General features: G+C 41.2%; 106 pseudogenes; all 106 read right to left on the bottom strand.

Annotated features, from left to right (window-relative positions):
* Positions 1–59: 59 nt before the first annotated feature.
* LOC142706612 (5S ribosomal RNA) lies at positions 60–178 on the bottom strand (annotated as a pseudogene).
* A 67-nt stretch (positions 179–245) lies between these two features.
* LOC142706610 (5S ribosomal RNA) lies at positions 246–364 on the bottom strand (annotated as a pseudogene).
* Positions 365–431: 67 nt separating this feature from the next.
* On the bottom strand, positions 432–550 carry LOC142706387 (5S ribosomal RNA; annotated as a pseudogene).
* A 67-nt stretch (positions 551–617) lies between these two features.
* On the bottom strand, positions 618–735 carry LOC142706154 (5S ribosomal RNA; annotated as a pseudogene).
* Positions 736–802: 67 nt separating this feature from the next.
* On the bottom strand, positions 803–921 carry LOC142706206 (5S ribosomal RNA; annotated as a pseudogene).
* A 255-nt stretch (positions 922–1,176) lies between these two features.
* Positions 1,177–1,295, bottom strand: LOC142706477 (5S ribosomal RNA; annotated as a pseudogene).
* Positions 1,296–1,362: 67 nt separating this feature from the next.
* Positions 1,363–1,481, bottom strand: LOC142705973 (5S ribosomal RNA; annotated as a pseudogene).
* A 67-nt stretch (positions 1,482–1,548) lies between these two features.
* LOC142706543 (5S ribosomal RNA) lies at positions 1,549–1,667 on the bottom strand (annotated as a pseudogene).
* A 253-nt stretch (positions 1,668–1,920) lies between these two features.
* On the bottom strand, positions 1,921–2,039 carry LOC142706540 (5S ribosomal RNA; annotated as a pseudogene).
* A 64-nt stretch (positions 2,040–2,103) lies between these two features.
* Positions 2,104–2,222, bottom strand: LOC142706449 (5S ribosomal RNA; annotated as a pseudogene).
* A 67-nt stretch (positions 2,223–2,289) lies between these two features.
* Positions 2,290–2,408, bottom strand: LOC142706589 (5S ribosomal RNA; annotated as a pseudogene).
* Positions 2,409–2,475: 67 nt separating this feature from the next.
* Positions 2,476–2,594, bottom strand: LOC142706205 (5S ribosomal RNA; annotated as a pseudogene).
* A 67-nt stretch (positions 2,595–2,661) lies between these two features.
* LOC142706556 (5S ribosomal RNA) lies at positions 2,662–2,780 on the bottom strand (annotated as a pseudogene).
* A 67-nt stretch (positions 2,781–2,847) lies between these two features.
* On the bottom strand, positions 2,848–2,966 carry LOC142706325 (5S ribosomal RNA; annotated as a pseudogene).
* A 64-nt stretch (positions 2,967–3,030) lies between these two features.
* Positions 3,031–3,149, bottom strand: LOC142706559 (5S ribosomal RNA; annotated as a pseudogene).
* Positions 3,150–3,216: 67 nt separating this feature from the next.
* On the bottom strand, positions 3,217–3,335 carry LOC142706491 (5S ribosomal RNA; annotated as a pseudogene).
* Positions 3,336–3,402: 67 nt separating this feature from the next.
* LOC142706289 (5S ribosomal RNA) lies at positions 3,403–3,521 on the bottom strand (annotated as a pseudogene).
* A 253-nt stretch (positions 3,522–3,774) lies between these two features.
* On the bottom strand, positions 3,775–3,893 carry LOC142706272 (5S ribosomal RNA; annotated as a pseudogene).
* Positions 3,894–3,960: 67 nt separating this feature from the next.
* Positions 3,961–4,079, bottom strand: LOC142706570 (5S ribosomal RNA; annotated as a pseudogene).
* A 67-nt stretch (positions 4,080–4,146) lies between these two features.
* Positions 4,147–4,265, bottom strand: LOC142706500 (5S ribosomal RNA; annotated as a pseudogene).
* Positions 4,266–4,518: 253 nt separating this feature from the next.
* Positions 4,519–4,637, bottom strand: LOC142706135 (5S ribosomal RNA; annotated as a pseudogene).
* A 67-nt stretch (positions 4,638–4,704) lies between these two features.
* On the bottom strand, positions 4,705–4,823 carry LOC142706385 (5S ribosomal RNA; annotated as a pseudogene).
* Positions 4,824–5,076: 253 nt separating this feature from the next.
* On the bottom strand, positions 5,077–5,195 carry LOC142706204 (5S ribosomal RNA; annotated as a pseudogene).
* A 67-nt stretch (positions 5,196–5,262) lies between these two features.
* LOC142706369 (5S ribosomal RNA) lies at positions 5,263–5,381 on the bottom strand (annotated as a pseudogene).
* A 67-nt stretch (positions 5,382–5,448) lies between these two features.
* LOC142706338 (5S ribosomal RNA) lies at positions 5,449–5,567 on the bottom strand (annotated as a pseudogene).
* Positions 5,568–5,634: 67 nt separating this feature from the next.
* LOC142706396 (5S ribosomal RNA) lies at positions 5,635–5,753 on the bottom strand (annotated as a pseudogene).
* A 67-nt stretch (positions 5,754–5,820) lies between these two features.
* Positions 5,821–5,939, bottom strand: LOC142706383 (5S ribosomal RNA; annotated as a pseudogene).
* Positions 5,940–6,006: 67 nt separating this feature from the next.
* Positions 6,007–6,125, bottom strand: LOC142706072 (5S ribosomal RNA; annotated as a pseudogene).
* Positions 6,126–6,192: 67 nt separating this feature from the next.
* On the bottom strand, positions 6,193–6,311 carry LOC142706203 (5S ribosomal RNA; annotated as a pseudogene).
* A 67-nt stretch (positions 6,312–6,378) lies between these two features.
* LOC142706432 (5S ribosomal RNA) lies at positions 6,379–6,497 on the bottom strand (annotated as a pseudogene).
* Positions 6,498–6,564: 67 nt separating this feature from the next.
* On the bottom strand, positions 6,565–6,683 carry LOC142706609 (5S ribosomal RNA; annotated as a pseudogene).
* Positions 6,684–6,936: 253 nt separating this feature from the next.
* LOC142705976 (5S ribosomal RNA) lies at positions 6,937–7,055 on the bottom strand (annotated as a pseudogene).
* A 67-nt stretch (positions 7,056–7,122) lies between these two features.
* Positions 7,123–7,241, bottom strand: LOC142706613 (5S ribosomal RNA; annotated as a pseudogene).
* A 67-nt stretch (positions 7,242–7,308) lies between these two features.
* On the bottom strand, positions 7,309–7,427 carry LOC142706309 (5S ribosomal RNA; annotated as a pseudogene).
* Positions 7,428–7,681: 254 nt separating this feature from the next.
* On the bottom strand, positions 7,682–7,800 carry LOC142706307 (5S ribosomal RNA; annotated as a pseudogene).
* A 625-nt stretch (positions 7,801–8,425) lies between these two features.
* Positions 8,426–8,544, bottom strand: LOC142706298 (5S ribosomal RNA; annotated as a pseudogene).
* A 628-nt stretch (positions 8,545–9,172) lies between these two features.
* Positions 9,173–9,291, bottom strand: LOC142706101 (5S ribosomal RNA; annotated as a pseudogene).
* Positions 9,292–9,357: 66 nt separating this feature from the next.
* Positions 9,358–9,476, bottom strand: LOC142706079 (5S ribosomal RNA; annotated as a pseudogene).
* Positions 9,477–9,543: 67 nt separating this feature from the next.
* LOC142706054 (5S ribosomal RNA) lies at positions 9,544–9,662 on the bottom strand (annotated as a pseudogene).
* Positions 9,663–9,728: 66 nt separating this feature from the next.
* On the bottom strand, positions 9,729–9,847 carry LOC142706513 (5S ribosomal RNA; annotated as a pseudogene).
* Positions 9,848–9,914: 67 nt separating this feature from the next.
* On the bottom strand, positions 9,915–10,033 carry LOC142706036 (5S ribosomal RNA; annotated as a pseudogene).
* Positions 10,034–10,286: 253 nt separating this feature from the next.
* Positions 10,287–10,405, bottom strand: LOC142706297 (5S ribosomal RNA; annotated as a pseudogene).
* Positions 10,406–10,472: 67 nt separating this feature from the next.
* Positions 10,473–10,591, bottom strand: LOC142706202 (5S ribosomal RNA; annotated as a pseudogene).
* Positions 10,592–10,658: 67 nt separating this feature from the next.
* On the bottom strand, positions 10,659–10,777 carry LOC142706588 (5S ribosomal RNA; annotated as a pseudogene).
* Positions 10,778–11,403: 626 nt separating this feature from the next.
* On the bottom strand, positions 11,404–11,521 carry LOC142706138 (5S ribosomal RNA; annotated as a pseudogene).
* A 440-nt stretch (positions 11,522–11,961) lies between these two features.
* LOC142706238 (5S ribosomal RNA) lies at positions 11,962–12,080 on the bottom strand (annotated as a pseudogene).
* A 251-nt stretch (positions 12,081–12,331) lies between these two features.
* Positions 12,332–12,450, bottom strand: LOC142706234 (5S ribosomal RNA; annotated as a pseudogene).
* Positions 12,451–12,517: 67 nt separating this feature from the next.
* Positions 12,518–12,636, bottom strand: LOC142706244 (5S ribosomal RNA; annotated as a pseudogene).
* A 254-nt stretch (positions 12,637–12,890) lies between these two features.
* Positions 12,891–13,008, bottom strand: LOC142706137 (5S ribosomal RNA; annotated as a pseudogene).
* Positions 13,009–13,449: 441 nt separating this feature from the next.
* LOC142706237 (5S ribosomal RNA) lies at positions 13,450–13,568 on the bottom strand (annotated as a pseudogene).
* A 252-nt stretch (positions 13,569–13,820) lies between these two features.
* LOC142706479 (5S ribosomal RNA) lies at positions 13,821–13,939 on the bottom strand (annotated as a pseudogene).
* Positions 13,940–14,005: 66 nt separating this feature from the next.
* LOC142706447 (5S ribosomal RNA) lies at positions 14,006–14,124 on the bottom strand (annotated as a pseudogene).
* Positions 14,125–14,371: 247 nt separating this feature from the next.
* Positions 14,372–14,490, bottom strand: LOC142706065 (5S ribosomal RNA; annotated as a pseudogene).
* A 66-nt stretch (positions 14,491–14,556) lies between these two features.
* LOC142706523 (5S ribosomal RNA) lies at positions 14,557–14,675 on the bottom strand (annotated as a pseudogene).
* A 67-nt stretch (positions 14,676–14,742) lies between these two features.
* On the bottom strand, positions 14,743–14,861 carry LOC142706546 (5S ribosomal RNA; annotated as a pseudogene).
* Positions 14,862–14,928: 67 nt separating this feature from the next.
* LOC142706623 (5S ribosomal RNA) lies at positions 14,929–15,047 on the bottom strand (annotated as a pseudogene).
* A 67-nt stretch (positions 15,048–15,114) lies between these two features.
* Positions 15,115–15,233, bottom strand: LOC142706270 (5S ribosomal RNA; annotated as a pseudogene).
* A 67-nt stretch (positions 15,234–15,300) lies between these two features.
* On the bottom strand, positions 15,301–15,419 carry LOC142706352 (5S ribosomal RNA; annotated as a pseudogene).
* Positions 15,420–15,486: 67 nt separating this feature from the next.
* Positions 15,487–15,605, bottom strand: LOC142706563 (5S ribosomal RNA; annotated as a pseudogene).
* A 253-nt stretch (positions 15,606–15,858) lies between these two features.
* On the bottom strand, positions 15,859–15,977 carry LOC142706663 (5S ribosomal RNA; annotated as a pseudogene).
* A 67-nt stretch (positions 15,978–16,044) lies between these two features.
* Positions 16,045–16,163, bottom strand: LOC142706243 (5S ribosomal RNA; annotated as a pseudogene).
* A 67-nt stretch (positions 16,164–16,230) lies between these two features.
* LOC142706350 (5S ribosomal RNA) lies at positions 16,231–16,349 on the bottom strand (annotated as a pseudogene).
* Positions 16,350–16,416: 67 nt separating this feature from the next.
* Positions 16,417–16,535, bottom strand: LOC142706697 (5S ribosomal RNA; annotated as a pseudogene).
* A 253-nt stretch (positions 16,536–16,788) lies between these two features.
* LOC142706485 (5S ribosomal RNA) lies at positions 16,789–16,907 on the bottom strand (annotated as a pseudogene).
* Positions 16,908–16,974: 67 nt separating this feature from the next.
* Positions 16,975–17,093, bottom strand: LOC142706230 (5S ribosomal RNA; annotated as a pseudogene).
* A 67-nt stretch (positions 17,094–17,160) lies between these two features.
* LOC142706016 (5S ribosomal RNA) lies at positions 17,161–17,279 on the bottom strand (annotated as a pseudogene).
* Positions 17,280–17,346: 67 nt separating this feature from the next.
* LOC142706678 (5S ribosomal RNA) lies at positions 17,347–17,465 on the bottom strand (annotated as a pseudogene).
* A 67-nt stretch (positions 17,466–17,532) lies between these two features.
* On the bottom strand, positions 17,533–17,651 carry LOC142706201 (5S ribosomal RNA; annotated as a pseudogene).
* A 67-nt stretch (positions 17,652–17,718) lies between these two features.
* On the bottom strand, positions 17,719–17,837 carry LOC142706378 (5S ribosomal RNA; annotated as a pseudogene).
* Positions 17,838–17,904: 67 nt separating this feature from the next.
* On the bottom strand, positions 17,905–18,023 carry LOC142706028 (5S ribosomal RNA; annotated as a pseudogene).
* Positions 18,024–18,090: 67 nt separating this feature from the next.
* On the bottom strand, positions 18,091–18,209 carry LOC142706314 (5S ribosomal RNA; annotated as a pseudogene).
* A 67-nt stretch (positions 18,210–18,276) lies between these two features.
* LOC142706467 (5S ribosomal RNA) lies at positions 18,277–18,395 on the bottom strand (annotated as a pseudogene).
* A 67-nt stretch (positions 18,396–18,462) lies between these two features.
* On the bottom strand, positions 18,463–18,581 carry LOC142706260 (5S ribosomal RNA; annotated as a pseudogene).
* A 67-nt stretch (positions 18,582–18,648) lies between these two features.
* On the bottom strand, positions 18,649–18,767 carry LOC142706069 (5S ribosomal RNA; annotated as a pseudogene).
* A 67-nt stretch (positions 18,768–18,834) lies between these two features.
* Positions 18,835–18,953, bottom strand: LOC142706498 (5S ribosomal RNA; annotated as a pseudogene).
* Positions 18,954–19,020: 67 nt separating this feature from the next.
* Positions 19,021–19,139, bottom strand: LOC142706667 (5S ribosomal RNA; annotated as a pseudogene).
* A 67-nt stretch (positions 19,140–19,206) lies between these two features.
* On the bottom strand, positions 19,207–19,325 carry LOC142706514 (5S ribosomal RNA; annotated as a pseudogene).
* Positions 19,326–19,392: 67 nt separating this feature from the next.
* LOC142706259 (5S ribosomal RNA) lies at positions 19,393–19,511 on the bottom strand (annotated as a pseudogene).
* A 67-nt stretch (positions 19,512–19,578) lies between these two features.
* Positions 19,579–19,697, bottom strand: LOC142706200 (5S ribosomal RNA; annotated as a pseudogene).
* Positions 19,698–19,950: 253 nt separating this feature from the next.
* Positions 19,951–20,069, bottom strand: LOC142706410 (5S ribosomal RNA; annotated as a pseudogene).
* Positions 20,070–20,322: 253 nt separating this feature from the next.
* On the bottom strand, positions 20,323–20,441 carry LOC142706199 (5S ribosomal RNA; annotated as a pseudogene).
* A 67-nt stretch (positions 20,442–20,508) lies between these two features.
* On the bottom strand, positions 20,509–20,627 carry LOC142706408 (5S ribosomal RNA; annotated as a pseudogene).
* A 67-nt stretch (positions 20,628–20,694) lies between these two features.
* Positions 20,695–20,813, bottom strand: LOC142706283 (5S ribosomal RNA; annotated as a pseudogene).
* Positions 20,814–20,880: 67 nt separating this feature from the next.
* LOC142706153 (5S ribosomal RNA) lies at positions 20,881–20,999 on the bottom strand (annotated as a pseudogene).
* A 56-nt stretch (positions 21,000–21,055) lies between these two features.
* Positions 21,056–21,174, bottom strand: LOC142706248 (5S ribosomal RNA; annotated as a pseudogene).
* Positions 21,175–21,241: 67 nt separating this feature from the next.
* LOC142706197 (5S ribosomal RNA) lies at positions 21,242–21,360 on the bottom strand (annotated as a pseudogene).
* Positions 21,361–21,613: 253 nt separating this feature from the next.
* On the bottom strand, positions 21,614–21,732 carry LOC142706676 (5S ribosomal RNA; annotated as a pseudogene).
* A 615-nt stretch (positions 21,733–22,347) lies between these two features.
* LOC142706364 (5S ribosomal RNA) lies at positions 22,348–22,466 on the bottom strand (annotated as a pseudogene).
* A 67-nt stretch (positions 22,467–22,533) lies between these two features.
* Positions 22,534–22,652, bottom strand: LOC142706551 (5S ribosomal RNA; annotated as a pseudogene).
* Positions 22,653–22,719: 67 nt separating this feature from the next.
* LOC142706122 (5S ribosomal RNA) lies at positions 22,720–22,838 on the bottom strand (annotated as a pseudogene).
* Positions 22,839–23,277: 439 nt separating this feature from the next.
* On the bottom strand, positions 23,278–23,396 carry LOC142706374 (5S ribosomal RNA; annotated as a pseudogene).
* A 67-nt stretch (positions 23,397–23,463) lies between these two features.
* On the bottom strand, positions 23,464–23,582 carry LOC142706598 (5S ribosomal RNA; annotated as a pseudogene).
* A 67-nt stretch (positions 23,583–23,649) lies between these two features.
* Positions 23,650–23,768, bottom strand: LOC142706160 (5S ribosomal RNA; annotated as a pseudogene).
* A 67-nt stretch (positions 23,769–23,835) lies between these two features.
* LOC142706288 (5S ribosomal RNA) lies at positions 23,836–23,954 on the bottom strand (annotated as a pseudogene).
* Positions 23,955–24,024: 70 nt separating this feature from the next.
* Positions 24,025–24,143, bottom strand: LOC142706015 (5S ribosomal RNA; annotated as a pseudogene).
* Positions 24,144–24,396: 253 nt separating this feature from the next.
* LOC142706023 (5S ribosomal RNA) lies at positions 24,397–24,515 on the bottom strand (annotated as a pseudogene).
* Positions 24,516–24,582: 67 nt separating this feature from the next.
* Positions 24,583–24,701, bottom strand: LOC142706139 (5S ribosomal RNA; annotated as a pseudogene).
* A 67-nt stretch (positions 24,702–24,768) lies between these two features.
* On the bottom strand, positions 24,769–24,887 carry LOC142706681 (5S ribosomal RNA; annotated as a pseudogene).
* Positions 24,888–24,954: 67 nt separating this feature from the next.
* Positions 24,955–25,073, bottom strand: LOC142706128 (5S ribosomal RNA; annotated as a pseudogene).
* A 67-nt stretch (positions 25,074–25,140) lies between these two features.
* LOC142706536 (5S ribosomal RNA) lies at positions 25,141–25,259 on the bottom strand (annotated as a pseudogene).
* A 253-nt stretch (positions 25,260–25,512) lies between these two features.
* Positions 25,513–25,631, bottom strand: LOC142706516 (5S ribosomal RNA; annotated as a pseudogene).
* A 253-nt stretch (positions 25,632–25,884) lies between these two features.
* On the bottom strand, positions 25,885–26,003 carry LOC142706098 (5S ribosomal RNA; annotated as a pseudogene).
* Positions 26,004–26,070: 67 nt separating this feature from the next.
* LOC142706011 (5S ribosomal RNA) lies at positions 26,071–26,189 on the bottom strand (annotated as a pseudogene).
* Positions 26,190–26,256: 67 nt separating this feature from the next.
* LOC142706078 (5S ribosomal RNA) lies at positions 26,257–26,375 on the bottom strand (annotated as a pseudogene).
* A 67-nt stretch (positions 26,376–26,442) lies between these two features.
* LOC142706363 (5S ribosomal RNA) lies at positions 26,443–26,561 on the bottom strand (annotated as a pseudogene).
* A 67-nt stretch (positions 26,562–26,628) lies between these two features.
* Positions 26,629–26,747, bottom strand: LOC142706172 (5S ribosomal RNA; annotated as a pseudogene).
* Positions 26,748–26,796: the final 49 nt, after the last annotated feature.

The following is a 26,796-nucleotide window of genomic DNA, read 5'->3' as shown; positions in this document are numbered from 1 at the left end:
CTTTAATCCATAGTCCTTTTTAATCGATTGTGAAACAAAATCTAAACGACATAATAAAAAGTCAACTACACCACGGATTTCCAGACAGTCTCCCACACTGGTACTAGCGAGGCCTTAAGCTGTGTAACTTCTGCGTTCTGACGAGAGCAGGGACATTCAGCTTAGAATGGCCATTGACATTAAATGCTTTAATCCATAGTCCTTTTTAATCGATTGTGAAACAAAATCTAAACGACATAATAAAAATTCAACCGCACCACGGATTCCCAGACAGTCTCCCACACTGGTACTAGCGAGGCCTTAAGCTGTGTAACTTCTGCGTTCTGACGAGAGCTGGCACATTCAGCTTAGAATGGCCATTGACGTTAAATGCTTTAATCCATAGTCCTATTTAATCTATTGTGAAACAAAATCTAAACGACATAATAAAAAGTCAACCGCACCACGGATTCCCAGACAGTCTCCCACACTGGTACTAGCGAGGCCTTAAGCTGTGTAACTTCTGCGATCTGACGAGTGCAGGCACATTCAGCTTAGAATGGCCATTGACATTAAATGCTTTAATCCATAGTCCTTTTTAATCGATTGTGAAACAAAATCTAAACGACATAATAAAAAGTCAACCGCACCACGGAATCCCAGACAGTCTCCCACACTGGTACTAGCGAGGCCTTAAGCTGTGTAACTTCTGCGATCTGACGAGAGCAGGCACTTCAGCTTAGAATGGCCATTGACATTAAATGCTTTAATCCATAGTTATTTTTAATCGATTGTGAAACAAAATCTAAACGACATAATAAAAAGTCAACCGCACCACGGATTCCCAGACAGTCTCCCACACTGGTACTAGCGAGGCCTTAAGCTGTGTAACTTCTGCGATCTGACGAGAGCAGGCACATTCAGCTTAGAATGGCCATTGACGTTAAATGCTTTAATCCATAGTCCTATTTAATCTATTGTGAAACAAAATCTAAACGACATAATAAAAAGTCAACCGCACCACGGATTCCCAGACAGTCACCCACACTGGTACTAGCGAGGCGTTAAGCTATGTGTAACTTCTGCGATCTAACAAGAGCAGGCACATTCAGCTTAGAATGGCCATTGACATTAAATGCTTTAATCCATAGTCCTTTTTAATCGATTGTGAAACAAAATCTAACCGACATAATAAAAAGTCAACCGCACCACGGATTCCCAGACAGTCTCCCACACTGGTACTAGCGAGGCCTTAAGCTGTGTAACTTCTGCGATCTGACAAGAGCAGGCACATTCAGCTTAGAATGGCCATTGACATTAAAAGCCTTAATCCATAGTCCTATTTAATCTATTGTGAAACAAAATCTAAACAACATAATAGAAAGTCAACCGCACCACGCATTCCCAGACAGTCTCCCACACTGGTACCAGCGAGGCCTTAAGCTGTGTAACTTTTGCGATCTGACGAGAGCAGGGACATTCAGCTTAGAATGGCCATTGACATTAAAGGCTTTAATCCATAGTCCTTTTTAATCGATTGTGAAACAAAATCTAAACGACATAATAAAAACTCAACCGCACCACAGATTCCCAGACAGTCTCCCACATTGGTACTAGCGAGGCCTTAAGCTGTGTAACTTCTGCGTTCGGACGAGAGCAGGCACATTCAGCTTAGAATGGCCATTGACGTTAAATGCTTTAATCCATAGTCATATTTAATCTATTGTGAAACAAAATCTAAACGACATAATAAAAAGTCAACCGCACCACGGATTCCCAGACAGTCTACCACACTGGTACTAGCGAGGCGTTAAGCTGTGTAACTTCTGCGCTCTAACGAGAGCAGGCACATTCAGCTTAGAATGGCCATTGACTTTAAATGTTTTAACCCATAGTCCTTTTTAATCGATTGTGAAACAAAATCTAAACGACATAATAAAAAGTCAACCACACCACGGATTCCCAGACAGTCTCCCACACTGGTACTAGCGAGGCCTTAAGCTGTGTAACTTCTGCGACCTGACGAGAGCAGGCACATTCAGCTTAGAATGGCCATTGACATTAAAAGCTTTAATCCATAGTCCTATTTAATCTATTGTGAAACAAAATCTAAACATAATAAAAAGTCAACCGCACCACGGATTCCCAGACAGTCTCCCACACTGGTACTAGCGAGGACTTAAGCTACGTAACTTCTGCGTTCTGACGAGAGCAGGCACATTCAGCTTAGAATGGCCATTGACATTAAATGCTTTAATCAATAGTCCTTTTTAATCGATTGTGAAACAAAATCTAAACGACATAATAAAAAGTCAATAGCACAACGGATTCCGAGACAGTCTCCCACACTGGTACTAGCGAGGCCTTAAGCTGGGTAACTTCTGCGATCTGACGAGAGCAGGCACATTCAGCTTAGAATGGCCATTGACGTTAAGTGATTTAATCCATAGTCCTATTTAATCTATTGTGAAACAAAATCTAAACGACATAATAAAAAGTCAACCGCACCACGGATTCCCAGACAGTCTCCCACACTGGTACTAGCGAGGCCTTAAGCTGTGTAACTTCTGCGATCTGACGAGAGCAGGCACATTCAGCTTAGAATGGCCATTGACATTAAAAGCCTTAATCCATAGTCCTATTTAATCTATTGTGAAACAAAATCTAAACAACATAATAAAAAGTCAACCGCACCACGCATTCCCAGACAGTCTCCCACACGGGTACCAGCGAGGCCTTAAGCTGTGTAACTTCTGCGATCTGACGAGAGCAGGCACATTCAGCTTAGAATGGCCATTGACGTTAAATGATTTAATCCATAGTCCTATTTAATCTATTGTGAAACAAAATCTAAACGACATAATAAAAAGTCAACCACACCACGGATTCCCAGACAGTCTCCCACACTGGTACTAGCGAGGCCTTAAGCTGTGTAACTTCTGCGATCTGACGAGAGCAGGCACATTCAGCTTAGAATGGCCATTGACATTAAAAGCTTTAATCCATAGTCCTATTTAATCTATTGTGAAACAAAATCTAAACATAATAAAAAGTCAACCGCACCACGGATTCCCAGACAGTCTCCCACACTGGTACTAGCGAGGACTTAAGCTATGTAACTTCTGCGTTCTGACGAGAGCAGGCACATTCAGCTTAGAATGGCCATTGACGTTAAATGCTTTAATCCATAGTCCTTTTTAATCGATTGTGAAACAAAATCTAAACGACATAATAAAAAGTCAACCGCACCACGGATTCCCAGACAGTCTCCCACACTGGTACTAGCGAGGCCTTAAGCTGTGTAATTTCTGCGATCTGACGAGAGCAGGCACATTCAGCTTAGAATGGCCATTGACATTAAATGCTTTAATCAATAGTCCTTTTTAATCGATTGTGAAACAAAATCTAAACGACATAATAAAAAGTCAATAGCACCACGGATTCCCAGACAGTCTCCCACACTGGTACTAGCGAGGCCTTAAGCTGTGTAACTTCTGCGATCTGACGAGAGCAGGGACATTCAGCTTAGAATGGCCATTGACATTAAATGCTTTAATCCATAGTCCTTTTTAATCGATTGTGAAACAAAATCTAAACGACATAATAAAAATTCAACCGCACAACGGATTCCGAGACAGTCTCCCACACTGGTACTAGCGAGGCCTTAAGCTGGGTAACTTCTGCGATCTGACGAGAGCAGGCACATTCAGCTTAGAATGGCCATTGACGTTAAATGATTTAATCCATAGTCCTATTTAATCTATTGTGAAACAAAATCTAAACGACATAATAAAAAGCCAACCGCACCACGGATTCCCAGACAGTCTCCCACACTGGTACTAGCGAGGCCTTAAGCTGTGTAACTTCTGCGATCTGACGAGAGCAGGCACATTCAGCTTAGAATGGCCATTGACATTAAAAGCCTTAATCCATAGTCCTATTTAATCTATTGTGAAACAAAATCTAAACAACATAATAAAAAGTCAACTGCACCACGCATTCCCAGACAGTCTCCCACACGGGTACCAGCGAGGCCTTAAGCTGTGTAACTTCTGCGATCTGACGAGAGCAGGCACATTCAGCTTAGAATGGCCATTGACGTTAAATGATTGAATCCATAGTCCTATTTAATCTATTGTGAAACAAAATCTAAACGACATAATAAAAAGTCAACCTCACCACAGATTCCCAGACAGTCTCCCACACTGGTACTAGCGAGGCCTTAAGCTGTGTAACTTCTGCGTTCGGACGAGAGCAGGCACATTCAGCTTAGAATGGCCATTGACGTTAAATGCTTTAATCCATAGTCCTATTTAATCTATTGTGAAACAAAATCTAAACGACATAATAAAAAGTTAACCGCACCACGGATTCCCAGACAGTCTCCCACACTGGCACTAGCGAGGCGTTAAGCTGGGTAACTTCTGCGATCTGACGAGAGCAGGCACATTCAGCTTAGAATGGCCATTGACGTTAAATGATTTAATCCATAGTCCTATTTAATCTATTGTGAAACAAAATCTAAACGACATAATAAAAAGTCAACCGTACCACGGATTCCCAGACAGTCTCCCACACTGGTACTAAGGAGGCGTTAAGCTGTGTAACTTCTGCGTTCTGACGAGAGCAGGCACATTCAGCTTAGAATGGCCATTGACGTTAAATGCTTTAATCCATAGTCCTATTTAATCTATTGTGAAACAAAATCTAAACGACATAATAAAAAGTCAACCGCACCACGGATTCCCAGACAGTCTCCCACACTGGTACTAGCGAGGCCTTAAGCTGTGTAACTTCTGCGATCTGACGAGAGCAGGCACATTCAGCTTAGAACGGCCATTGACGTTAAATGATTTAATCCATAGTCCTATTTAATCTATTGTGAAACAAAATCTAAATGACATAATAAAAAGGCAACCGCACCACGGATTCCCAGACAGTCTCCCACACTTTTACTAGCGAGGCGTTAAGCTGTGTAACTTCTGCGATCTAACGAGGTCAGGCACATTCAGCTTAGAATGGCCATTGACCTTAAATGCTTTAATCCATAGTCCTTTTTAATCGATTGTGAAACAAAATCTAAACGACATAATAAAAAGTCAACCGCACCACGGATTCCCAGACAGTCTCCCACACTGGTACTAGCGAGGCCTTAAGCTGTGTAACTTCTGCGATCTGACGAGAGCAGGCACATTCAGCTTAGAATGGCCATTGACGTTAAATGCTTTAATCCATAGTCCTATTTAATCTATTGTGAAACAAAATCTAAACGACATAATAAAAAGTCAACCGCACCACGGATTCCCAGACAGTCTCCCACACTAGTACTAGCGAGGCCTTAAGCTGTGTAACTTCTGCGATCTGACGAGAGCAGGCACATTCAGCTTAGAATGGCCATTGACATTAAAAGCCTTAATCCATAGTCCTATTTAATCTATTGTGAAACAAAATCTAAACGACATAATAAAAAGTCAACCGCACCACGGATTCCCAGACAGTCTCCCACACTGGTACTAGCGAGGCCTTAAGCTGTGTAACTTCTGCGATCTGACGAGAGCAGGCACATTCAGCTTAGAATTGCCATTGACATTAAAAGCCTTAATCCATAGTCCTATTTAATCTATTGTGAAACAAAATCTTAACAACATAATAAAAAGTCAACCGCACCACGGATTCCCAGACAGTCTCCCACACTGGTACTAGCGAGGCCTTAAGCTGTGTAACTTCTGCGTTCTGACGAGAGCAGGCACATTCAGCTTAGAATGGACATTGACATTAAAAGCCTTAATCCATAGTCCTATTTAATCTATTGTGAAACAAAATCTAAACAACATAATAAAAAGTCAACCGCACCACGGATTCCCAGACAGTCTCCCACACTGGTACTAGCGAGGCCTTAAGCTGTGTAACTTCTGCGATCTGACGAGAGCAGGCACATTCAGCTTAGAACGGCCATTGACATTAAATGCTTTAATCCATAGTCCTTTTTAATCGATTGTGAAACAAAATCTAAACGACATAATAAAAAGTCAACCGCACCACGGATTCCCAGACAGTCTCCCACACTGGGACTAGCGAGGCGTTAAGCTGTGTAACTTCTGCGTTCTGACGAGAGCAGGCACATTCAGCTTAGAATGGCCATTGACGTTAAATGCTTTAATCCATAGTCCTATTTAATCTATTGTGAAACAAAATCTAAACGACATAATAAAAAGTCAACCGCACCACGGATTCCCAGACAGTCTCCCACACTGGTACTAGCGAGGCCTTAAGCTGTGTAACTTCTGCGATCTGACGAGAGCAGGCACATTCAGCTTAGAATGGCCATTGACATTAAATGCTTTAATCCATAGTACTTTTTAATCGATTGTGAAACAAAATCTAAACGACATAATAAAAAGTCAACCGCACCACGGATTCCCAGACAGTCTCCCACACTGGTACTAGCGAGGCCTTAAGCTGTGTAACTTCTGCGATCTGACGAGAGCAGGGACATTCAGCTTAGAATTGCCATTGACATTAAATGCTTTAATCCATAGTCCTTTTTAATCGATTGTGAAACAAAATCTAAACGACATAATAAAAATTCAACCGCACCACGGATTCCCAGACAGTCTCCCACACTGGTACTAGCGAGGCCTTAAGCTGTGTAACTTCTGCGTTCTGACGAGAGCTGGCACATTCAGCTTAGAATGGCCATTGACGGTAAATGCTTTAATCCATAGTCCTATTTAATCTATTGTGAAACAAAATCTAAACGACATAATAAAAAGTCAACCACACCACGGATTCCCAGACAGTCTCCCACACTGGTACTAGCGAGGCCTTAATCTGTGTAACTTCAGCGATCTGACGATAGCAGGCACATTCAGCTTAGAATGGCCATTGACATTAAATGCTTTAATCCATAGTCCTTTTTAATCGATTGTGAAACAAAATCTAAACTACATAATAAAAAGTCAACCGCACCACGAATTCCCAGACAGTCTCCCACACTGGTACTAGCGAGGCCTTAAGCTGTGTAACTTCTGCGATCTGACGAGAGGAGGGACATTCAGCTTAGAATGGCCATTGACATTGAATGCTTTAATCCATAGTCCTTTTTAATCGATTGTGAAACAAAATCTAAACGACATAATCAAAATTCAACCGCACCACTGATTCCCAGACAGTCTCCCACACTGGTACTAGCGAGGCCTTAAGCTGTGTAACTTCTGCGATCTGACGAGAGCAGGCACATTCAGCTTAGAATGGCCATTGACATTAAATGCTTTAATCCATAGTCCTTTTTAATCGATTGTGAAACAAAATCTAAACGACATAATAAAAAGTCAACCGCACCACGGATTCCCAGACAGTCTCCCACACTGGTACTAGCGGGGCCTTAAGCTGTGTAACTTCTGCGATCTGACGAGAGCAGGGACATTCAGCTTAGAATGGCCATTGACATTAAATGCTTTAATCCATAGTCCTTTTTAATCGATTGTGAAACAAAATCTAAACGACATAATAAAAAGTCAACCGCACCACGGATTCCCAGACAGTCTCTCACACTCGTACTAGCAAGGCCTTAAAGTGTTATATATCTGCGATTTGACGAGAAAAGGCACATTTAAGCTTAGAATGGCTATTAACTTTTAAAGCTTTCGTTTATTATTATTTTTAATCGATTGTGAAACAAAATCTAAACGACATAATAAAAAGTCAACCGCACCACGGATTCCCAGACAGTCTCCCACACTGGTACTAGCGAGGCCTTAAGCTGCGTAACTTCTGCGATCTGACGAGAGCAGGAACATTCAGTTTAGAATGGCCATTGACATTAAACGGTTTAATCCATAGTCCTATTTAATCTATTGTGAAACAAAATCTAAACGACATAATAAAAAGTCAACTGCACCACGGATTACCAGACAGTCTCCCACACAGGTACAAGCGAGGCCTTAAGCTGTGTAACTACTGCGATCTGACGAGAGCAGGCACATTCAGCTTAGAATTGCCAGTGACATTAAATGCTTTAATCCATAGTCCTTTTTTATCGATTGTGAAACAAAATCTAAACGACATAATAAAAAGTCAACCGCACCACATATTCCCAGACAGTCTCTCACACTCGTACTAGCAAGGCCTTAAAGTGTTATATATCTGCGATTTGACGAGAAAAGGCACATTTAAGCTTAGAATGGCTATTAACTTTTAAAGCTTTAGTTTATTATTATTTTTAATCGATTGTGAAACAAATTCTAAACGACATAATAAAAAGTCAACCGCACCACGGATTCCCAGACAGTCTCCCACACTGGTACTAGCGAGGCCTTAAGCTGTGTAACTTCTGTGAACTGACAAGAGCAGGCACATTCAGCTTAGAATAGCCATCGACAATAAATGCTTTAATCCATAGTCCATTTTAATCGATTGTGAAACAAATCTAAACGACATAATTAAAAGTCAACCGCACCACGGATTCCCAGACAGTCTCCCACACTGGTACTAGCGAGGCCTTAAGCTGAGTAACTTCTGCGATCTGACGAGAGCAGGAACATTCAGCTTAGAATGGCCATTGACATTAAATGCTTTAATCCATAGTCCTATTTAATCTATTGTGAAACAAAATTTTAAACGACATAATAAAAAGGCAACTGCACCACGGATTACCAGACAGTCTCCCACACTAGTACTAGCGAGGCCTTAAGCTGTGTAACTTCTGCAATCTGACGAGAGAATGCACATTCAGCTTAGAATGGCCAATGACATTAAATGCTTTAATCCATAGTCCTTTTTAATCGATTGTGAAACAAAATCTAAACGACATAATAAAAAGTCAACCGCACCACGTATTCCCAGACAGTCTCTCACACTCGTACTAGCGAGGCCTTAAAGTGTTATATATCTGCGATTTGACGAGAAAAGGCACATTTAAGCTTAGAATGACTATTAACTTTTAAAGCTTTAGTCTATTTTTATTTTTAAACGATTGTGAAACAAATTCTAAACGACATAATAAAAAGTCAACAGCACCACGGATTCCCAGAAAGTCTCTAACACTGGTACTAGCGAGGTGTTAAAGTGTTATTCATCTGCGATTTGACGAAAAAAGGCACATTTCAGCCAAGAATGGCCATTAACTTTTATAGCTTTAGTCTATTATTATTTTTAATCGATTGTGAAACAAATTCTAAACGACATAATAAAAAGGCAACCACACCACGGATTCCCAGACAGTCTCCCACACTGGTACTAGCGAGGCCTTAAGCTGTGTAACTTCTGCGATCTGACGAGAGTAGGCACATTCAGCTTAGAATGGCCATTGACACTAAATGCTTTAATCCATAGTCCATTTTAATCGAATGTGAAACAAATCTAAACGACATAATAAAAAGTCAACCGCACCACAGATTCCCATACAATCTCCCACACTGGTACTAGCGAGGCCTTAAGCTGTGTAACTTCTGCGATCTGACGAGACCAGGCACATTCAGCTTAGAATGGCCATTGACGTTAAATGCTTTAATCCATAGTCCTATTTAATCTATTGTGAAACAAAATATAAACGACATAATAAAAAGTCAACCACACCACAGATTCCCAGACAGTCTCCCACACTGGTACTAGCGAGGCCTTAAGCTGTGTAACTTCTGCGATCTGACGAGAGTAGGCACATTCAGCTTAGAATGGCCATTGACACTAAATGTTTTAATCCATAGTCCATTTTAATCGAATGTGAAACAAATCTAAACGACATAATAAAAAGTCAACCGCACCACAGATTCCCAGACAGTCTCCCACACTGGTACTAGCGAGGCCTTTAGCTGTGTAACTTCTGCGATCTGACGAGAGCAGGGACATTCAGCTTAGAATGGCCATTGACGTTAAATGCTTTAATCCATAGTCCTATTTAATCTATTGTGAAACAAAATCTAAACGACATAATAAAAAGTCAACCGCACCACAGATTCCCAGACAGTCTCCCACACTGGTACTAGCAAGGCCTTAAGCTGTGTAACTTCTGCGATTTGACGAGAGCAGGGACATTCAGCTTAGAATGGCAATTGACATTAAATGCTTTAATGCATAGTCCTTTTTAATCGATTGTGAAACAAAATCTAAACGACATAATAAAAAGTCAACCGCACCACGGATTCCCAGACAGTCTCCCACACAGATACTAGCGAGGCCTTAAGCTGTGTAACTTCTGTGATCTGACGAGGGCAGGCACATTCAGCTTAGAATGGCCATTGACGCTAAATGCTTTAATCCATAGTCCTATTTAATCTATTGTGAAACAAAATCTAAACGACATAATAAAAAGTCAACCGCACCACGGATTCCCAGCCAGTCTCCCACACTGGTACTAGCGAGGCCTTAAGCTGTGTAACTTCTGCGATCTGACGAGAGCAGGCACATTCAGCTTAGAATGGCCATTGACAATAACTGCTTTAATCCATAGTCCTATTTAATCTATTGTGAAACAAAATCTAAACGACATAATAAAAAGTCAACCGCACCACGGATTCCCAGACAGTCTCCCACACTGGTACTAGCGAGGCCTTAAGCTGTGTAACTTCTGCGATCTGACGAGAGCAGGCACATTCAGCTTAGAATGGCCATTGACATTAAATGCTTTAATCCATAGTCCTTTTTAATCAATTGTGAAACAAAATCTAAACAACATAATAAAAAGTCAACCACACCACGGATTCCCAGACAGTCTCCCACACTGGTACTAGCGAGGCCTTAAGCTGTGTAACTTCTGCGACCTAACGAGAGCAGGCACATTCAGCTTAGAATGGCCATTGACAATAAATGCTTTAATCCATAGTCCATTTTAATCGATTGTGAAACAAATCTAAACGACATAATAAAAAGTCAACCGCACCACGGATTCCCAGACAGTCTCCCACACTGGTTCTAGCGAGGCTTTAAGCTGTGTAACTTCTGCGATCTGACGAAAGCAGGGACATTCAGCTTAGAATGGCCATTGACATTAAATGCTTTAATCCATAGTCCTTTTTAATCGATTGTGAAACAAAATCTAAACGACATAATAAAAAGGCAACCGCACCACGGATTCCCAGACAGTCTCTCACACTCCTACTAGCGAGGCCTTAAAGTGTTATATATCTGCGATTTGACGAGAAAAGGCAAATTTAAGCATAGAATGGCTATTAACTTTTAAAGCTTTAGTCTATTTTTATTTTTAATCGATTGTGAAACAAATTCTAAACGACATAATAAAAAGTCAACAGCACCACGGATTCCCAGACAGTCTCCCACACTGGTACTAGCGAGGTTTTAAAGTGTTATTAATCTGCGATTTGACGAGAAAAGGCACATTGCAGCTAAGAATGGCCATTAACTTTTAAAGCTTTAGTTTATTATTATTTTTAATCGATTGTGAAACAAATTCTAAACAACATAATAAAAAGTCAACCGCACCACGGATTACCAGACAGTCTCCCACACTGGTACTAGCGAGGCCTTAAGCTGTGTAACTTCTGCGATCTGACGAGAGCAGGCGCATTCAGCTAGAATGGCCATTGACTTTAAATGCTTTAATCCATAGTCCTTTTTAATCGATTGTGAAACAAAATCTAAACGACATAATAAAAGTCAACCGCACCACGGATTCCCAGACAGTCTCTCACACTCGTACTAGCGAGGCCTTAAAGTGTTATATATCTGCGATTTGACGAGAAAAGGCACATTTAAGCTTAGAATGGCTATTAACTTTTAAAGCTTTAGTCTATTTTTATTTTTAAACGATTGTGAAACAAATTCTAAACGACATAATAAAAAGTCAACAGCACCACGGAAGCCCAGAAAGTCTCCCACACTGGTACTAGCGAGGTGTTAAAGTGTTATTCATCTGCGATTTGACGAGAAAAGGCACATTTCAGCTAAGAATGGCCATTAACTTTCAAAGCTTTAGTTTATTATTATTTTTAATAGATTGTGAAACAAAATCTAAACGACATAATAAAAAGTCAACAGCACCATGGATTCCCAGACAGTCTCCCACACTGGTACTAGCGAGGCCTTAAGCTGTGTAACTTCTGCGATCTGACGAGAGCAGGCACATTCAGCTTAGAATGGCCATTGACAATAATTGATTAATCCATAGTCCGTTTTAATCGATTGTGAAACAAATCTAAACGACATAATAAAATGTCAACCGCACCACGGATTCCCAGACAGTCTCCCACACTGGTACTAGCGAGGCCTTAAGATATGTAACTTCTGCGATCTGACGAGAGAAGGGTCATTCAGCTTAGAATGGCCATTGACATTAACTGCTTTAATCCATAGTCCTTTTTAATCGATTGTGAAACAAAATCTAAACGACATAATAAAAAGTCAACCGCACCACGGATTCCCAGATAGTCTCCCACACTGGTACTAGCGAGGCCTTAAGCTGTGTAACTTCTGCGATCTGATGAGAGCAGGCACATTCAGCTTAGAATGGCCATTGACGTTAAATGCTTTAATCTATAGTCCTATTTAATCTATTGTGATACAAATTCTAAACGACATAATAAAAAGTCAACCGCACCACGTATTCCCAGACAGTCGCCCACACTGGTACTAGCGAGGCCTTGAGCTGTGTAACTTCTGCGATCTGACGAGAGCAGGCACATTCAGCTTAGAATGGCCATTGACATTAAAAGCCTTAATCCATAGTCCTATTTAATCTATTGTGAAACAAAATCTAAACAACATAATAAAAAGAAAACCGCACCACGGATTCCCAGACAGTCTCCCACACTGGTACTAGCGAGGTTTTAAAGTGTTATTAATCTGCGATTTGACGAGAAAAGGCACATTGCAGCTAAGAATGGCCATTAACTTTTAAAGCTTTAGTTTATTATTATTTTTAATCGATTGTGAAACAAATTCTAAACAACATAATAAAAAGTCAACCGCACCACGGATTACCAGACAGTCTCCCACACTGGTACTAGCGAGGCCTTAAGCTGTGTAACTTCTGCGATCTGACGAGAGCAGGCGCATTCAGCTAGAATGGCCATTGACTTTAAATGCTTTAATCCATAGTCCTTTTTAATCGATTGTGAAACAAAATCTAAACGACATAATAAAAAGTCAACCGCACCACGGATTCCCAGACAGTCTCTCACACTCGTACTAGCGAGGCCTTAAAGTGTTATATATCTGCGATTTGACGAGAAAAGGCACATTTAAGCTTAGAATGGCTATTAACTTTTAAAGCTTTAGTCTATTTTTATTTTTAAACGATTGTGAAACAAATTCTAAACGACATAATAAAAAGTCAACAGCACCACGGAAGCCCAGAAAGTCTCCCACACTGGTACTAGCGAGGTGTTAAAGTGTTATTCATCTGCGATTTGACGAGAAAAGGCACATTTCAGCTAAGAATGGCCATTAACTTTCAAAGCTTTAGTTTATTATTATTTTTAATAGATTGTGAAACAAAATCTAAACGACATAATAAAAAGTCAACAGCACCATGGATTCCCAGACAGTCTCCCACACTGGTACTAGCGAGGCCTTAAGCTGTGTAACTTCTGCGATCTGACGAGAGCAGGCACATTCAGCTTAGAATGGCCATTGACAATAATTGATTTAATCCATAGTCCGTTTTAATCGATTGTGAAACAAATCTAAACGACATAATAAAATGTCAACCGCACCACGGATTCCCAGACAGTCTCCCACACTGGTACTAGCGAGGCCTTAAGATATGTAACTTCTGCGATCTGACGAGAGAAGGGTCATTCAGCTTAGAATGGCCATTGACATTAACTGCTTTAATCCATAGTCCTTTTTAATCGATTGTGAAACAAAATCTAAACGACATAATAAAAAGTCAACCGCACCACGGATTCCCAGATAGTCTCCCACACTGGTACTAGCGAGGCCTTAAGCTGTGTAACTTCTGCGATCTGACGAGAGCAGGCACATTCAGCTTAGAATGGCCATTGACATTAAAAGCCTTAATCCATAGTCCTATTTAATCTATTGTGAATAAAATCTAAACAACATAATAAAAAGAAAACCGCACCACGGATTCCCAGACAGTCTCCCACACTGGTACTAGCGAGGCCTTAAGCTGCGTAACTTCTGCGATCTGACGAGAGCAGGCACATTCAGCTTAGAATGGCCATTGACATTAAATGCTTTAATCCATAGTCCTTTTTAATCGATTGTGAAACAAAATCTAAACGACATAATAAAAAGTCAACCGCACCACGGATTCCCAGACAGTCTCCCACACTGGCGAGGCCTTAAGCTGTGTAACTTCTGCGATCTGACAAGAGGAGGCACATTCAGCTTAGAATGGCGATTGACGTTAAATGCTTTAATCCATAGTCCTATTTAATCTATTGTGAAACAAAATCTAAACGACATAATAAAAAGTCAACCGCACCACGGATTCCCAGACAGTCTCCCACACTGGTACTAGCAAGGCGTTAAGCTGTGTAACTTCTGCGATCTAACGAGAGCAGGAACATTCAGCTTAGAATGGCCATTGACATTAAATGCTTTAATCCATAGTCCTTTTTAATCGATTGTGAAACAAAATCTAAACGACATAACAAAATTCAACCGCACCACGGATTCCCAGACAGTCTCCCACACTGGTACTAGCGAGGCCTTAAGCTGTGTTACTTCTGCGTTCTGACGAGAGCAGGCACATTCAGCTAAGAATGGCAATTGACGTTAAATGCTTTAATCCATAGTCCTATTTAATCTATTGTGAAACAAAATCTAAACGACATAATAAAAAGTCCACCGCACCACGGATTCCCAGACAGTCTCCCACACTGGTACTAGCGAGGCCTTAAGCTGTGTTACTTCTGCGTTCTGACGAGAGCAGGCACATTCAGCTAAGAATGGCCATTGACGTTAAATGCTTTAATCCATAGTCCTATTTAATCTATTGTGAAACAAAATCTAAACGACATAATAAAAAGTCAACCGCACCACGGATTCCCAGACAGTCTCCCACACTGGTACTAGCGAGGCCTTAAGCTGTGTAACTTCTGCGATCTGACGATAGCAGGCACATTCAGCTTAGAATGGCCATTGACATTAAATGCTTTAATCCATAGTCCTTTTTAATCGATTGTGAAACAAAATCTAAACAACATAATAAAAAGTCAACCGCACCACGGATTCCCAGACAGTCTCCCACACTGGTACTAGCGAGGCCTTAAGCTGTGTAACTTCTGCGATCTGATGAGAGCAGGCACATTCAGCTTAGAATGGCCATTGACATTAAATGCTTTAATCCATAGTCCTTTTTAATCGATTGTGAAACAAAATCTAAACGACATAATAAAAATTCAACCGCACCACGGATTCCCAGACAGTCTCCCACACTGGTACTAGCGAGGCCTTAAGCTGTGTAACTTCTGCGTTCTGACGAGAGCAGGCACATTCAGCTTAGAATGGCCATTGACGTTAAATGCTTTAATCCATAGTCCTATTTAATCTATTGTGAAACAAAATCTAAACGACATAATAAAAAGTCAACCACACCACGGATTCTCAGACAGTCTCCCACACTGGTACTAGCGAGGCCTTAAGCTGTGTAACTTCTGCGATCTGACGAGAGCAGGCACATTCAGCTTAGAATGGCCATTGACATTAAATGCTTTAATCCATAGTCCTTTTTAATCGATTGTGAAACAAAATCTAAACGACATAATAAAAATTCAACCGCACCACGGATTCTCAGACAGTCTCACACACTGGTACTAGCGAGGCCTTAAGCTGTGTAACTTCTGCGATCTGACGAGAGCAGGGACATTCAGCTTAGAATGGCCATTGACGTTAAATGCTTTAATCCATAGTCCTTTTTAATCGATTGTGAAACAAAATCTAAACGACATAATAAAAATTCAACCGCACCACGGATTCCCAGACAGTCTCCCACACTGGTACTAGCGAGGCCTTAAGTTGTGTAACTTCTGCGATCTGACGAGAGCAGGCACATTCAGCTTAGAATGGCCATTGACATTAAAAGCCTTAATCCATAGTCCTATTTAATCTATTGTGAAACAAAATCTAAACAACATAATAAAAAGTCTACCGCACCACGGATTCCCAGACAGTCTCCCACACTGGTACTAGCGAGGCCTTAAGCTGTGTAACTTCTGCGATCTGACGAGAGCAGGGACATTCAGCTTAGAATGGCCATAGACATTAAATGCTTTAATCCATAGTCCTTTTTAATCGATTGTGAAACAAAATCTAAACGACATAATAAAAATTCAACCGCACCACGGATTCCCAGACAGTCTCCCACACTGGTACTAGCGAGGCCTTAAGCTGTGTAACTTCTGCGTTCTGACGAGAGCAGGCACATTCAGCTTAGAATGGCCATTGACATTAAATGCTTTAATCCATAGTCCTATTTAATCTATTGTGAAACAAAATCTAAACGACATAATAAAAAGGCAACCGCACCACGGATTCCCAGACAGTCTGCCACACTGGTACTAGCGAGGCCTTAAGCTGTGTAACTTCTGCGATCTGACGAGAGCAGGGACATTCAGCTTAGAATGGCCATTGACATTAAATGCTTTAATCCATAGTCCTTTTTAATCGATTGTGAAACAAAATCTAAACGACATAATAAAAATTCAACCGCACCACGGATTCCCAGACAGTCTCCCACACTGGTACTAGCGAGGTCTTAAGCTGTGTAACTTCTGCGATTTGACGAGAGCAGGCACATTCGGCTTAGAATGGCCATTGACGTTAAATGCTTTAATCCATTATCCTTTTTAATCTATTGTGAAACAAAATCTAAACGACATAATAAAAAGTCAACCGCACCACGGATTCCCAGACAGTCTCCCACACTGGTACTAGTGAGGCCTTAAGCTGTGTAACTTCTGCGTTCTGACGAGAACAGGCACATTCAGCTTAGAATGGCCATTGATATTAAATGCTTTAATCCATAGTCCTTTTTAATCGATTGTGAAACAAAATCTAAACGACATAATAAAAAGTCAACCGCACCACGGATTCCCAGAGAGTCTCCCACACTGGTACTAGCGAGGCCTTAAGCTGTGTAACTTCTGCGATCTGACGAGAGCAGGCACATTCAGCTTAGAATGGCCATTGACATTAAATGCTTTAATCCATAGTCCTTTTTAATCGATTGTGAAACAAAATCTAAACGACATAATAAAAATTCAACCGCACCACGGATTCCCAGACAGTCTCCCACACTGGTACTAGCGAGGCCTTAAGCTGTGTAACTTCTGCCATCTGACGAGAGCAGGCACATTCAGCTTAGAATGGCCATTGATGTTAAATGCTTTAATCCATAGTCCTATTTAATCTATTGTGAAACAAAATCTAAACGACATAATAAAAAGTCAACCGCACCACGGATTCCCAGACAGTCTCCCACACTGGTACTAGCGAGGCGTTAAGCTGTGTAACTTCTGCGATCTAACGAGAGCAGGCACATTCAGCTTAGAATGGCCATTGACATTAAATGCTTTAATCCATAGTCCTTTTTAATCGATTGTGAAACAAAATCTAAACGACATAATAAAAAGTCAACCGCACCACGGATTCCCAGACAGTCTCCCACACTGGTACTAGCGAGGCCTTAAGCTGTGTAACTTCTGCGATCTGACGAGAGCAGGCACATTCAGCTTAGAATGGCCATTGACATTAAAAGCCTTAATCCATAGTCCTATTTAATCTATTGTGAAACAAAATCTAAACAACATAATAAAAAGGCAACCGCACCACGTATTCCCAGACAGTCTCCCACACTGGTACTAGCGAGGCCTTAAGCTGTGTAACTTCTGCGATCTGACGAGAGCAGGGACATTCAGCTTAGAATGGCCATTGACATTAAATGCTTTAATCCATAGTCCTTTTTAATCGATTGTGAAACAAAATCTAAACGACATAATAAGAATTCAACCGCACCACGGATTCCCAGACAGTCTCCCACACTGGTACTAGCGAGGCCTTAAGCTGTGTAACTTCTGCATTCTGACGAGAGCAGGCACATTCAGCTTAGAACGGCCATTGACGTTAAATGCTTTAATCCATAGTCCTATTTAATCGATTGTGAAACAAAATCTAAACGACATAATAAAAAGACAACCGCACCACGGATTCCCAGACAGTCTCCCACACTGGTACTAGCGAGGCCTTAAGCTGTGTAACTTCTGCGATCTGACGAGAGCAGGCACATTCAGCTTAGAATGGCCATTGACATTAAAAGCCTTAATCCATAGTCCTATTTAATCTATTGTGAAACAAAATCAAAACAACATAATAAAAAGTCAACCGCACCACGGATTCCCAGACAGTCTCCCACACTGGTACTAGTGAGGCCTTAAGCTGTGTAACTTCTGCGTTCTGACGAGAGCAGGCACATTCAGCTTAGAATGGCCATTGACGTTAAATGCTTTAATCCATAGTCCTATTTAATCTATTGTGAAACAAAAACTAAACGACATAATAAAAAGTCAACCGCACCACGGATTCCCAGACAGTCTCCCACACTGGTACTAGTGAGGCCTTAAGCTGTGTAACTTCTGCGATCTGACGAGAGCAGGCACATTCAGCTTAGAATGGCCATTGACATTAAATGCTTTAATCCATAGTCCTTTTTAATCGATTGTGAAACAAAATCTAAACGACATAATAAAAAGTCAACCGCACCACGGATTCCCAGACAGTCTCCCACACTGGTACTAGCGAGGCCTTAAGCTGTGAAACTTCAGCGATCTGACGAGAGCAGGGACATTCAGCTTAGAATGGCCATTGACATTAAATGCTTTAATCCATAGTCCTTTTTAATCGATTGTGAAACAAAATCTAAACGACATAATAAAAAGTCAACTGCACCACGGATACCCAGACAGTCTCCCACACTGGTACTAGCGAGGCCTTAAGCTGTGTAACTTCTGCGATCTGACGAGAGCAGGCACATTCAGCTTAGAATGGCCATTGACATTAAAAGCCTTAATCCATAGTCCTATTTAATCTATTGTGAAACAAAATCTAAACAACATAATAAAAAGAAAACCGCACCACGGATTCCCAGACAGTCTCCCACACTGGTACTAGCAAGGCCTTAAGCTGTGTAACTTCTGCGATCTGACGAGAGCAGGCACATTCAGCTTAGAATGGCCATTGACATTAAATGCTTTAATCCATAGTCCTTTTTAATCGATTGTGAAACAAAATCTAAACGACATAATAAAAATTCAACCGCACCACGGATTCCCAGACAGTCTCCCACATTGGTACTAGCGAGGCCTTAAGCTGTGTAACTTCTGCGATCTGACGAGAGCAGGCACATTCAGCTTAGAATGGCCATTGACGTTAAATGCTTTAATCCATAGTCCTATTTAATCTATTGTGAAACAAAATCTAAACGACATAATAAAAAGTCAACCGCACCACGGATTCCCAGACAGTCTCCCACACTGGTACTAGTGAGGCCTTAAGCTGTGTAACTTCTGCGATCTGACGAGAGCAGGCACATTCAGCTTAGAATGGCCATTGACATTAAATGCTTTAATCCATAGTCCTTTTTAATCGATTGTGAAACAAAATCTAAACGACATAATAAAAAGTCAACCGCACCACGGATTCCCAGACAGTCTCCCACACTGGTACTAGCGAGGCCTTAAGCTGTGTAACTTCTGCGATCTGACGAGAGCAGGCACATTCAGCTTAGAATGGCCATTGACATTAAATGCTTTAATCCATAGTCCTTTTTAATCGATTGTGAAACAAAATCTAAACGACATATTAAAAATTCAACCGCACCACGGATTCCCAGACAGTCTACCACACTGGTACTAGCGAGGCATTAAGCTGTGTAACTTCTGCAATCTAACGAGAGCAGGCACATTCAGCTTAGAAAGGCCATTGACATTAAATGCTTTAATCCATAGTCCTTTTTAATCGATTGTGAAACAAAATCTAAACGACATAATAAAAAGTCAACTGCACCACGGATTCCCAGACAGTCTACCACACTGGTACTAGCGAGGCCTTAAGCTGTGTAACTTCTGCGATCTGACGAGAGCAGGCACATTCAGCTTAGAATGGCCATTGACATTAAAAGCCTTAATCCATAGTCCTATTTAATCTATTGTGAAACAAAATCTAAACAACATAATAAAAAGCCAACCGCTCCACGGATTCCCAGACAGTCTCCCACACTGGTACTAGCGAGGCCTTAAGCTGTGTAACTTCTGCAATCTGACGAAAGCAGGTACATTCAGCCTAGAATAGCCATTGACATTAAATGCTTTAATCCATAGTCCTTTTTAATCGATTGTGAAACAAAATCTAAACGACATAATAAAAAGTCAACCGCACCACGGATTCCCAGACAGTCTCCCACACTGGTACTAGCGAGGCCTTAAGCTGTGTAACTTCTGCGATCTGACGAGAGCAGGCACATTCAGCTTAGAATGGCCATTGACATTAAAAGCCTTAATCCATAGTCCTATTTAATCTCTTGTGAAACAAAATCTAAACAACATAATAAAAAGTCAACCTCACCACGGATTCCCAGACAGTCTCCCACACTGGTACTAGCGAGGCCTTAAGCTGTGTAACTTCTGCGTTCTGACGAGAGCAGGCACATTCAGCTTAGAATGGCCATTGACGTTAAATGCTTTAATCCATAGTCCTATTTAATCTATTGTGAAACAAAATCTAAACGACAAAATAAAAAGTCAACCGCACCACGGATTCCCAGACAGTCTCCCACACTGGTACTAGCGAGGCCTTAAGCTGTGTAACTTCTGCGATCTGACGAGAGCAGGGACATTCAGCTTAGAATGGCCATTGACATTAAATGCTTTAATCCATAGTCCTTTTTAATCGATTGTGAAACAAAATCTAAACGACATAATAAAAAGACAACCGCACCACGGATTCCCAGACAGTCTCCCACACTGGTACTAGCGAGGCTTTAAGCTGTGTAACTTCTGCGATCTGACGAGAGCAGGCACATTGAGCTTAGAATGGCCATTGACATTAAAAGCCTTAATCCATAGTCCTATTTAATCTATTGTGAAACAAAATAATAAAAAGTCAACCGCACCACGGATTCCCATACAGTCTCCCACACTGGTACTAGCGAGGCCTTAAGCTGTGTAACTTCTGCGATCTGACGAGAGCAGGCACATTCAGCTTAGAATGGCCATTGACATTAAATGCTTTAATCCATAGTCCTTTTTAATCGATTGTGAAACAAAATCTAAACGACATAATAAAAAGTCAACCGCACCACGGATTCCCAGACAGTCTCCCACACTGGTACTAGCGAGGCCTTAAGCTGTGTAACTTCTGCGATCTGACGAGAGCAGGCACATTCAGCTTAGAATGGCCATTGACGTTAAATGCTTTAATCCATAGTCCTATTTAATCTATTGTGAAACAAAATCTAAATGACATAATAAAAAGTCAACCGCACCACGGATTCCCAGACAGTCTCCCACACTGGTACTAGCGAGGATTTAAGCTGTGTAACTTCTGCGATCTGACGAGAGCAGGCACATTCAGCTTTGAATGGCCATTGACGTTAAATGCTTTAATCCATAGTCCTATTTAATCTATTGTGAAACAAAATCTAAACGACATAATAAAAAGTCAACCGCACCACGGATTCCCAGACAGTCTCCCACACTGGTACTAGCGAGGCGTTAAGCTGTGTAACTTCTGCGATCTAACGAGAGCAGGCACATTCAGCTTAGAATGGCCATTGACATTAAATGCTTTAATCCATAGTCCTTTTTAATCGATTGTGAAACAAAATCTAAACGACATAATAAAAAGACAACCGCACCACGGATTCCCAGACAGTCTCCCACACTGGTACTAGCGAGGCTTTAAGCTGTGTAACTTCTGCGATCTGACGAGAGCAGGCTCATTGAGCTTAGAATGGCCATTGACATTAAAAGCCTTAATCCATAGTCCTATTTAATCTATTGTGAAACAAAATAATAAAAAGTCAACCGCAACACAGATTCCCAGACAGTCTCCCACACTGGTACTAGCGAGGTATTAAGCTGTGTAATTTCTGCGATCTGACGAGAGCAGGGGACATTCAGCTTAGAATGGCCATTGACATTAAATGCGTTAATCCATAGTCCTTTTTAATCGATTGTGAAACAAAATCTAAACAACATAATAAAAATTCAACCGCACCACGGATTCCCAGACAGTTTCCCACACTGGTACTAGCGAGGCCTTAAGCTGTGTAACTTCTGCGTTCTGACAAGCGCAGGCACATTCAGCTTAGAATGGCCATTGACATTAAATGCTTTAATCCATAGTCCTATTTAATCTATTGTGAAACAAAATCTAAACGACATAATAAAAAGTCAACCGCACCACGGATTCCCATACAGTCTCCCACACTGGTACTAGCAAGGCCTTAAGCTGTGTAACTTCTGCGATCTGACGAGAGCAGGCACATTCAGCTTAGAATGGCCATTGACATTAAATGCTTTAATCCATAGTCCTTTTTAATCGATTGTGAAACAAAATCTAAACGACATAATAAAAATTCGACCGCACCACGGATTCCCAGACAGTCTCCCACACTGGTACTAGCGAGGCCTTAAGCTGTGTAACTTCTGCGATCTGATGAGAGCAGGCACATTCAGCTTAGAATGGCCATTGACATTAAATGCTTTAATCCATAGTCCTTTTTAATCGATTGTGAAACAAAATCTAAACGACATAATAAAAAGTCAACCGCACCACGGATTCCCAGACAGTCTCCCACACTGGTACTAGCGAGGCCTTAAGCTGTGTAACTTCTGCGATCTGACGAGAGAAGGGACATTCAGCTTAGAGTGGCCATTGACATTAAATGCTTTAATCCATAGTCCTTTTTAATCGATTGTGAAACAAAATCTAAACGACATAATAAAAATTCAACCGCACCACGGATTCCCAGACAGTCTCACACACTGGTACTAGCGAGGCCTTAAGCTGTGTAACTTCTGCGTTCTGACGAGAGATGGCACATTCAGCTTAGAATGGCCATTGACGTTAAATGCTTTAATCCATAGTCCTATTTAATCTATTGTGAAACAAAATCTAAACGACATAATAAAAAATCAACCGCACCACGGATTCCCAGACAGTCTCCCACACTGGTATTAGCGAGGCCTTAAGCTGTGTATTTTCTGCGATCTGACGAGAGCGGGCACATTCAGCTTAGAATGGCCATTGACATTAAATGCTTTAATCCATAGTCCTTTTTAATCGATTGTGAAACAAAATCTAAACGACATAATAAAAAGTCAACCGCACCACGGATTCCCAGACAGTCTCCCACACTGGTACTAGCGAGGCCTTAAGCTGTGTAACTTCTGCGATCTGACGAGAGCAGGCACATTCAGCTTAGAATGGCCATTGATATTAATTGCTTTAATCCATAGTCCTTTTTAATCGATTGTGAAACAAAATCTAAACGACATAATAAAAAGTCAACAGCACCACGGATTCCCAGACAGTCTCCCACACTGGTACTAGCGAGGCCTTAAGCTGTGTAACTTCTGCGAATTGACGAGAGCAGGGACATTCAGCTTAGAATGGCCATTGACATTAAATGCTTTAATCCATAGTCCTTTTTAATCGATTGTGAAACAAAATCTAAACGACATAATAAAAAGTCAACCGCACCACGGATTCCCAGACAGTCTCCCACACTGGTACTAGGGAGGCGTTAAGCTGGGTAACTTCTGCGTTCTGACGAGAGCAGGCACATTCAGCTTAGAATGGCTATTGACGTTAAATGCTTTAATCCATAGTCCTATTTAATCTATTGTGAAACATAATCTAAACGACATAATAAAAAGTCAACCGCACCACGGATTCCCAGACAGTCTCCCACACTGGTACTTGCGAGGCCTTAAGCTGTGTAACTTCTGCGATCTGACGAGAGCAGGCACATTCAGCTTAGAATGGCCATTGACATTAAATGCTTTAATCCATAGTCCTTTTTAATCTATTGTGAAAAAAAAAAATCTAAACGACATAATAAAAAGTCAACCGCACCACGGATTCCCAGACAGTCTCCCACACTGGTACTAGCGAGGGCTTAAGCTGTGTAACTTCTGCGATCTGACAAGAGCAGGCACATTCAGCTTAGAATGGCCATTGACATTAAATGCTTTAATCCATAGTCCTTTTTAATCGATTGTGAAACAAAATCTAAACGACATAATAAAAACTCAACCGCACCATGGATTCCCAGACAATCTCCCACACTGGTACTAGCGAGGGCTTAAGCTGTGTAACTTCTGCGATCTGACGAGAGCAGGCACATTCAGCTTAGAATGGACATTGACATTAAAAGCCTTAATCCATAGTCCTATTTAATCTATTGTGAAACAAAATCTAAACAACATAATAAAAAGTCAACCCCACCACGGATTCCCAGACAGTCTCCCACACTGGTACTAGCGAGGACTTAAGCTGTGTAACTTCTGCGATCTGACGAGAGCAGGCACATTCAGCTTAGAATGGCCATTGACATTAAATGCTTTAATCCATAGTCCTTTTTAATCGATTGTGAAACAAAATCTAAACGACATAATAAAAAGTCAACAGCTCCACGGATTCCCAGACAGTCTCCCACACTGGTACTAGCGAGGCGTTAAGCTGTGTAACTTCTGCGATCTGACGAGAGCAGGGATATTGAGCTTAGAATGGCCATTGACATTAAATGCTTTAATCCATAGTCCTTTTTAATCGATTGTGAAACAAAATCTAAACGACATAATCAAAATTCAACCGCTCCACGGATTCCCAGACAGTCTCCCACACTGGTACTAGCGAGGCCTGAAGCTGTGTAACTTCTGCGATCTGACGAGAGCAGGCACATTCAGCTTAGAATGGCCATTGACATTAAAAGCCTTAATCCATAGTCCTATTTAATCTATTGTGAAACAAAATCTAAACAACATAATAAAAAGTCAACCGCACCACGCATTCCCAGACAGTCTCCCACACTGGTACCAGCGAGTCCTTAAGCTGTGTAACTTCTGCGATCGGACGAGAGCAGGGACATTCAGCTTAGAATGGCCATTGACATTAAAGGCTTTAATCCATAGTCCTTTTTAATCGATTGTGAAACAAAATCTAAACGACATAATAAAAACTCAACCGCACCACAGATTCCCAGACAGTCTCCCACACTAGTACTAGCGAGGCCTTAAGCTGTGTAACTTCTGCGTTCGGACGAGAGCAGGCACATTCAGCTTAGAATAGCCATTGACGTTAAATGCTTTAATCCATAGTCCTATTTAATCTATTGTGAAACAAAATCTAAACGACATAATAAATAGTCAACCGCACCACGGATTCCCAGACAGTCTCACACACTGGTACTAGCGAGGCGTTAAGCTGTGTAACTTCTGCGATCTAACGAGAGCAGGCACATTCAGCTTAGAATGGCCATTGACTTTAAATGCTTTAATCCATAGTCCTTTTTAATCGATTGTGAAACAAAATCTAAACGACATAATAAAAAGTCAACAGCACCACGGATTCCCAGACAGTCTCCCACACTGGTACTAGCGAGGCCTTAAGCTGTGTAACTTCTGTGATCTGACGAGAGCAGGCACATTCAGCTTAGAATGGCCATTGACCTTAAAAGCCTTAATCCATAGTCCTATTTAATCTATTGTGAAACAAAATCTAAACAACATAATAAAAAGTCAACCGCACCACGGATTCCCAGACAGTCTCCCACACTGGTACTAGGGAGGCGTTAAGCTGTGTAACTTCTGCGATCTAACGAGAGCAGGCACATTCAGCTTAGAATGGCCATTAACATTAAATGCTTTAATCCAAAGTCCTTTTTAATCGATTGTGAAACAAAATCTAAACGACATAATAAAAAGTCAACCGCACCACGGATTCCCAGACAGTCTCCCACACTTGTACTAGCGAGGCCTTAAGCTGTGTAACTTCTGCGATCTGACGAGAGAAGGAACATTCAGCTTAGAATGGCCATTGACATTAAAAGCTTTAATCCATAGTCCTATTTAATCTATTGTGAAACAAAATCTAAACAACATAATAAAAAGTCAACCGCACCACGGATTCCCAAACAGTCTCCCACACTGGTACTAGCGAGGCCTTAAGCTGTGTAACTTCTGCGATCTGACGAGAGCAGGGACATTCAGTTTAGACTGGCCATTGACATTAAATGCTTTAATCCATAGTCCTTTTTAATCGATTGTGAAACAAAATCTAAACGACATAATAAAAATTCAACCGCACCACGGATTCCCAGACAGTCTCCCACACTGGTACTAGCGAGTCCTTAAGCTGTGTAACTTCTGCGATCTGACGAGAGCAGGCACATTCAGCTTAGAATGGCCATTGACGTTAAATGCTTTAATCCATAGTCCTATTTAATCTATTGCGAAACAAAATCTAAACAACATAATAAAAAGTCAACCGCACCACGGATTCCCAGACAGTCTCCCACACTGGTACTAGGGAGGCCTTAAGCTGTGTAACTTCTGCGATCTGATGAGAGCAGGCACATTCAGCTTAGAATGGCCATTGACATTAAATGTTTTAATCCATAGTCCTTTTTAATCGATTGTGAAACAAAATCTAAACGACATAATAAAAAGTCAACCGCACCACGGATTCCCAGACAGTCTCCCACACTGGTACTAGCGAGGCGTTAAGCTGTGTAACTTCTGCGATCTAACGAGGGCAGGCACATTCAGCTTAGAATGGCCATTGACATTAAATGCTTTAATCCATAGTCCTTTTTAATCGATTGTGAAACAAAAT

This window comes from Rhinoderma darwinii, unplaced genomic scaffold (assembly GCF_050947455.1).
Source record: "Rhinoderma darwinii isolate aRhiDar2 unplaced genomic scaffold, aRhiDar2.hap1 Scaffold_3422, whole genome shotgun sequence".
In the NCBI taxonomy this organism is placed as follows: Eukaryota; Metazoa; Chordata; class Amphibia; order Anura; family Rhinodermatidae; genus Rhinoderma; species Rhinoderma darwinii.
Note: the sequence above shows the minus strand (reverse complement) of the source record. Positions and strands in the feature narration are given on the sequence as shown.